The sequence below is a fragment of the Bos mutus genome, chromosome 25 (genome assembly GCF_027580195.1).
Source record: "Bos mutus isolate GX-2022 chromosome 25, NWIPB_WYAK_1.1, whole genome shotgun sequence".
NCBI lineage: Eukaryota > Metazoa > Chordata > Mammalia > Artiodactyla > Bovidae > Bos > Bos mutus.
This window is the reverse complement of record NC_091641.1, coordinates 1,241,845-1,248,396: the sequence shown is the minus strand read 5'-3', so window position 1 is coordinate 1,248,396 and position 6,552 is coordinate 1,241,845. Positions and strand designations below refer to the sequence as shown.

The window sequence follows — 6,552 nt, the reverse complement described above, 5'->3', positions numbered from 1 at the left end:
ACTGTAGCCCACCAGGTCCTCTGTTCATGGGGTTTTCCCAGCAAGAATACTGGAGTGGGTGGCCACTTCCTACTCCAGGGGTTCTTCCTGACCCTCGCCTCTTGCATCTCCTGCATTGGCAGGTGGATTCTTTACCACTAGCACCACCTTGGAAGCCATTATTCTTAGTTATTAAGACCTAATAGCACCAAGACAATGAAAGTGGCATGAGAGAAGCAGCCCCAGCCTGTACTACAGTCTTGGCAAACCATCCTGTTTTTGCTCCGGCACCCAGGGAAGCCCTGGCTCCCACCAGTGGCTCCTTCCTGCTCCTCCCTCAGCTGAGCCACGATGCCCAGTGCACACAAAGGTGAATGTGGGCTAATGTGGACCAGATGCCCTTCCTGGCACCTCCCGATAAGGGGAGGATCGAAGGCATGAACAAGCCCTATGACATCAAGAGGTCCTGCTGGGTCAAGGATGAGAAGGAGGGCTTCATCGCTGGGGAGAACCAGTCTGAACATGGTGACCAAGTCACCATGAAGACGATCACCAACAAGCTGGGTGGGAAATGATCCTCAGGATGAAACTGAGCTTGAGTCCTGGACCCCCAGGACTCAAGAGGCACCGTGGCCAGAAAAGCTGATGCCTCTGAGTCCCCTGTGCTGGGTTCAAGTGCAGACTCAATGACACTCAACCTGTGGGGCCCTAAGCAAAACGCTTTCCCTCTCTGACCTTTGGTTTTCTCACAGTAGAGATTCCAATGTGATATGACATGAGAGTATTTTGTATGCTCTGTAAAACAGTGAACGTGTGCAAGAGATCGTAACGAGAGTTGTGTGTGTGTGTGCGTGCGCTCAGTGGTTTCAGTCGTGTCCAACTGACTCTTTGTGACCCCATGGACTGTAGCCCACCAGGCTCCTCTGCCCATGGGATTCTCCAAGCAAGAATACTGAGTGGGTTGCCATGTCTTCCTCCAGGGGATCTTCCTGGCCCAGAGATCAAACTTGCATCTCCTACAACTCCTGCATTTGCAGGCAGACTTTTTACCACTTAAGCCACCTGGGAAGCCCATCATGAGAGTTACTTATCTTTAAAGCCCCAGACAGCTCTCACGTGGAATCAATTTTCTAAGAGTGAGGAGGAGCATCCCATCAAGAGTGAGAAGGAGCATCACATCCATCAGGAAATTGTGCTATGTGCCCATGATGGTGTGAGGGCTGTGAGACAGGACCTGGAATACCCTGGGCAACCCAGGTGAGCTCTCCAGTGTCATGAGCTACAGATGGTGGCACTGAGCCCATTGCTGCGTGGTGGTGCTGAGCTGGGGCTGCCTTGTCCTGGCTTGTAAGGATCCAACTCTAAACATTCAGGGGCTTTGCAGGTGGTCGTTAAACCTTTGGCATCCTGGTGTCAGCCACGGTGGAAATGACAAAGGGTGCAAATCATGGATTTCCCCCCCCCCCACCGTATAGCTGGTTTACTACCACAGCTCTCTGTGTTGGTCCACACTCTGTCCAGCTACAAGGATTGACTTCAGAGAGTGGCTAGAAAATTTGGTTTAGGAGACCCCTCACCTGGAGCAAACTCCTGGGGGAGGCACTGGATATTTTGCTTAATGCTTTTAATAACCTTATGGTAGTAGGATGTATGAACCCTGTTTTGCAGAAGATTAAAGAGATTTTAGGTAACTTGCCTACAGCTACAAAGACAGTGAATGATGAATTCAGATTCAAAGCTTGCTGCATCTGGACTCACAGAGAACAAACTTAGGGTTGCCAGGTACAGGAGTCGGGGGAAGAGACAGGGAGTTTGGGATCGACATGTCCACTCTGCTGTGTTTAAAACAGATGACAAAAAGGTAGGTCCTCCTATACAGCACAGGGAACTCTGCTCAATGTTACGTGGCAGCCTGGATGGGAGTGGAGTTTAGGGAAGAATGGATACATGTATATGTGTGGCTGAGTCCTTTTGCTGTCCCTTGAAACTATCACAGTATTGTTAATTGGCTATACTCCAATATAAAATTAAAAGTTAAAAAAAAATAAAACTGATAAATCTAGGGGAAAAAAATACCCCAGAGCTTACTGTATCTGGCTCCAACATCCATGCCCCTTCTACAGCATCACCTCATTTTCCACGTGGACTGTGGGGGGTGGGGGGTGTGTGGGATCAGTGCTTGGTTAATTTCAGGGATAAGGGGACAGAGACCTTCCATGATCAGAACTTGCGATATCTAAGCTTTATTCTGTGCCTCGCCCCTCTTTGATAGGAGTGGCCATAGGAAAACGAGGCTACAGCTAGGGTCCAGTGGGTTTGAATACGAAAGTCAAGATTAACGTGCAGGAGAAGCATCCTTCTCAGAAGGGCAGGACACTGCAGTGCTGCCAGGAATGATGGATGATGAGAGCGAAGCGCCAGAGGCCCCAGTTTGGGTACAGTTTAAGGACAACACAACTTCTGGGAGCATCTGCGGTAGACAGGCATACAGCAGGGTTTGGGACAGAAAAGATCGACTCATCTGGCTCTTAATGATAAAGCCACAGAACTCCATTTCTCTGCTGGGGCTGAAAGACAAGTGTTTGCCTGTGGGCGAGGCCCAGAGATCAGGAAACTACCAGAAATGGACCCTGAAAGAAATCTAGCTGGATTTACTGTGGGCGTGGTGACCATTACTGGGTGTATTTTCCAGAACCGTCAAGATTTCAAATTATCTGCCTGTTGAACTCATAAATTATTAAAAGTCCCAGAAATCCCAGTTGGTGTTTGAGCCTCACATCTCAGGCTTCAGGCAGTGGAAAGATATTTGTTTTCCCGATCACATGTCTCAAGCTTTGGCCCCAGTCGCTGCCACACAAGAGCTGGCGCTAGTTCACATTTACAGGGGAAAAGCTGGGGTGCAGAGTGGGGATGGGAATTTGTTGTGTTATTTTTACCCTAAAATATATATGGCTTATCGTTGTTGGGTTGTTTTGTTTTTGTTTTTGTTTTTTTTTGGTCTTGTTTGCTAGCTTGCTTTCAATTTTATCCTTCAAGGTGGTTTACTGGGAGCAGGGGAATGTCTTTTTTTAATGGAAACGTTCATTGCTATTTAGAAACCACCACTAATTCTCAAGGCAGAGGGCAAGGGTCACATCTCTGCACAGGGTCCCTGGGATCAATGAGCAAGTTCAGCTACCAGAATGGACTTGGCTGAAAGAGAAGCACTGGTCAGAGATGGTCTGAATATAGGGAGGGAACATCAAGGTCTTTTTACTTGATGCGGCTTCAGCCCATATAATCCTCCCAGCAACCAGCCAAGGAAGCCATTGCCGTCCCTACTTCAGAGGGGAGGCACCTAGAGCTCAGAGGGCCGTGGATGTTCCTCCCCGTCCCACGTCGACGGGACATGGCTGCACCGGGAGTTGGACCCACTGATCCAGTTTTTTTCTTGAAGCCAGAGAGCGGGTGGTACTCTGCCCGATGCTGCCATGGTGTTGAGACAGTTCTATGTCCTGATGCGCGTGCTGTGTTTTGACCCTCAGACGCTCATCGTGAAGGAAGATGACATCCAGCAGATGAACCCTCCCAAATTCTACCAAACCAGCAACCTGGCGGACATGACCTTCCTGAACGAGGCCAGCATCCTGGACAATCTGCGTCAATGCTACGTCAACACGAGGATCTGTGTAAGTGTCAGGGCTGGAGGGGGAGGAGGGGGTGGCTGCGGTTCTTCGGCCTCTCTCCTCCCCAACAACCCACGTGTCTGCCTCTCTAGAAGTCTTTACTAGAAAAGAAAGAGGCAATCTGGTAGGACTGGGTGAGCTGGGGCCCCACTTCAAGGTCAGGGGACTTCCCTTCCCTGGGTTTTGGTGACAGTCAAGAGAGCTGCCGCTTACTTCTTCCCCTTGCCCTACTTCAATACTGCTTCAGTTCCAGATTCAGACCTTCGGCAGCACCAGAGCTACAGGCGGTGCTGGAGGATCTCTGGAAAGCTCTTGGGGTCATTTGCTAGGGCCACAGGCTGGTGAGGCATCACTGGATTTCACTCTGGGAAAAGCCACATCCGCAGCCTGGCTGCGCCTTGAGCTTGGGCAGAGAATGTCCGTGTGGGCTCAAGGCCAAGCTCAGGGCCTGGGCTTGCTCAGAGCCCCTCTGCAGCTGAGCCCTCGCTCCCAAGGGTGGCCACACCATGACTCTGGGCTAAGGGACTGCAGGCTCTGTGGACAGTGGCCTGAGGTACCAGGGCAGGAGTCTCCTCTTAAATCCAACACCTCAGTTGAACCACTGACTGAAAACCTGGGGTAGGCAGGGTAGCCGCCCTCTCGTGTCCCTCCTGCGAGGGTGGTGGGGGCCTCTCCTCTTCATTCTGGCCCAAAAAGGGACAGAACTCGCTTCTGTTCTGCTCTCTCTGCCCCACCCCAACCCCCAGGACAGGGCTGGAGGGTAAGAGCGACTCGGTGGCTGGATCCCGGATGAGACACAGTGCGTCATCCTCTTACGTCTTTGCGTGGGTTCTCTGCCTCTTCTCTTTGCTCCTCTTTCTTTGGGTCGCTTTCTATTTAATAAGGTTCCTTTTTAAAATGCAATATAATGCAGCTCTGCTAAGGAGAAGCTGAGGGTGTGTATCCCCACTTGGAATACAAAATGGAAACTTTTCGAGTTGACATGAAAAGAGGCAGAGAGTGGAGACACAAGAGGTCAGTGTGAATGTCTGCCAGGAGAAGCTTGGGACCCATGAATTTGGCCATTTTCTGCCCTCACCTATTCTGCCCTCAAATAATTTCTTTCACTACTTCACTGGTTTTTCTGATTAAAAAAAAAAAATGGAATGATTTCCTGAAAAAAATTGCCATAGGGTAAAAGAGTATCTTCTTAAGAGTAGACCAATCCCTGTTGCCCACCAGTTGGTAGATCGTGTCCATAAAGAACTCCATGAACTGTCATGGAAAACCTCTCCCATGAAGAAAATCCAAAAATCAAGATATAAAAGAGTATCATGTATCATTTCTATGTGAAATCTAAAATACGACAGAAATGAACATGTCTACAAAACAGAAGCCGACTCAGATGTAGAGAACAGACTTGTAGTTGCCAAAGGGGATGGGTGTGGGGCGGGACAGGGAAGGAGCAGGACTTGGGGATTAGCACATGCAAGCTATTATCCATAGGACGGGTAAACAACACGTTCCTACCGGACAGTATAGATAACTATATTCAATATTCTGTGATACCCATAATGGAAAAGATGATGGAAAAGAATATATACGTATAACTGAATCACTTTGCCGTACAAAGTGCCATACAAAGTGCCGTACAAAGAAATGAACAGAATGTTTTAAATCAACCATACTTCAAAAACTTTTCCGTTAAAAAAATAAAAAATAATCTGTATCATAGAAAACAATTGTTTGCTTTAAGAACAAGGTGAGGGGACAAGAACGTATCTCTGGGTTTGTTTGTATACTATGAGAAAGGGATATTAGAAACCAACATGGTGCTTCCTTCTGGGAGGAGGGGGCAGGCGCTGAGCAGCTGGGGGACTTTTTGCTGCGTATTTGTCCATAGAAATGATTATGTTATCAAGTCAGATCCTGGGGTTGGCCAAAAAGATCGTTCTGGTTTTTCCGTAAGATGTTACCAAAAAAAACCCTAATGAAATTTTGGCCAACCCAATAATTAAACCAAAAGAAAATGAAACAGATACATATTAAAGAGAAGACTGGTTTTGCCTACTGGATAAAGACTCAGACATAGATTCTGCCCTCAGAGAGAGCATCACGGAATCTTTCCAGGACGGCAGGATGCTCCAGCCAGGATGCTCTGCGATGGGCCGGGGTCCAGAGGGAAGGGGGAGTCGGGAGAAGGGCCAGATAATCCTCTTCTTTTCCTCTCACCAGACCTACTCGGACTTGTTCTGCATGACACTCAGCCCCTACCGGTGGCTGCCCATCCACGGGGCCCACGTGGCCAACATGTACGAAGGCAAGAAGCGTGCACGGTGATGTCACCCCACCTCTTCTCCATCGCGGATAGCACCCACCACAACAGGCTCATGGGTGCGTGTGGGGGTGGGGATAGTACGGGGCCGCCGGGGCAGTCATGGCAGGGCTAGAAAAATCCCTTTGCCGCTGGGGCTCCAAATGCATAAGACCCCCATGCTACCCAGTCCCAAACTTGATCCCTCATCACCCACTGAAGATTTTTTTTTAATATTGCTCAGTGAGTGTGCTTGCTAAGTACCAACCCTACCTCACATCCCGTCTCATTTAAGCATTACAAAAACATGGGAAACAAGCTAAATAATGTCCAGAACTCAAGTCAACCCTTAACCATTCCCTATGCCATCTTCACCATACAGTACAAAGTGATTTTTATTAATGTTACTATTTATCTTGATGTTGCTTACGACTAGGCAGTTTCCTGAGATGGGGCTGGTAAATTCTTGGGCCCTTTGGCAAGGATGTGGGCTTCAGCAGCAAGTGTGTAGCCTCGGACCTGACGGGATCCTAGCTCTTCTTCATCTGCCGGCCACTGCAGCCGTGCAGGTGTCACGGCTAGGGTGTTGCCAAATGTTGAGTTTCTAAGTGTTTT

At 48.9% G+C, this 6,552-nt stretch overlaps 1 pseudogene; it reads left to right on the top strand.

Moving 5' to 3' along the window:
• Positions 1-330: 330 nt before the first annotated feature.
• The window catches only part of LOC102275541 (myosin-16-like), a 44,592-nt pseudogene continuing 38,370 nt past the window's right edge, over positions 331-6,552 (top strand).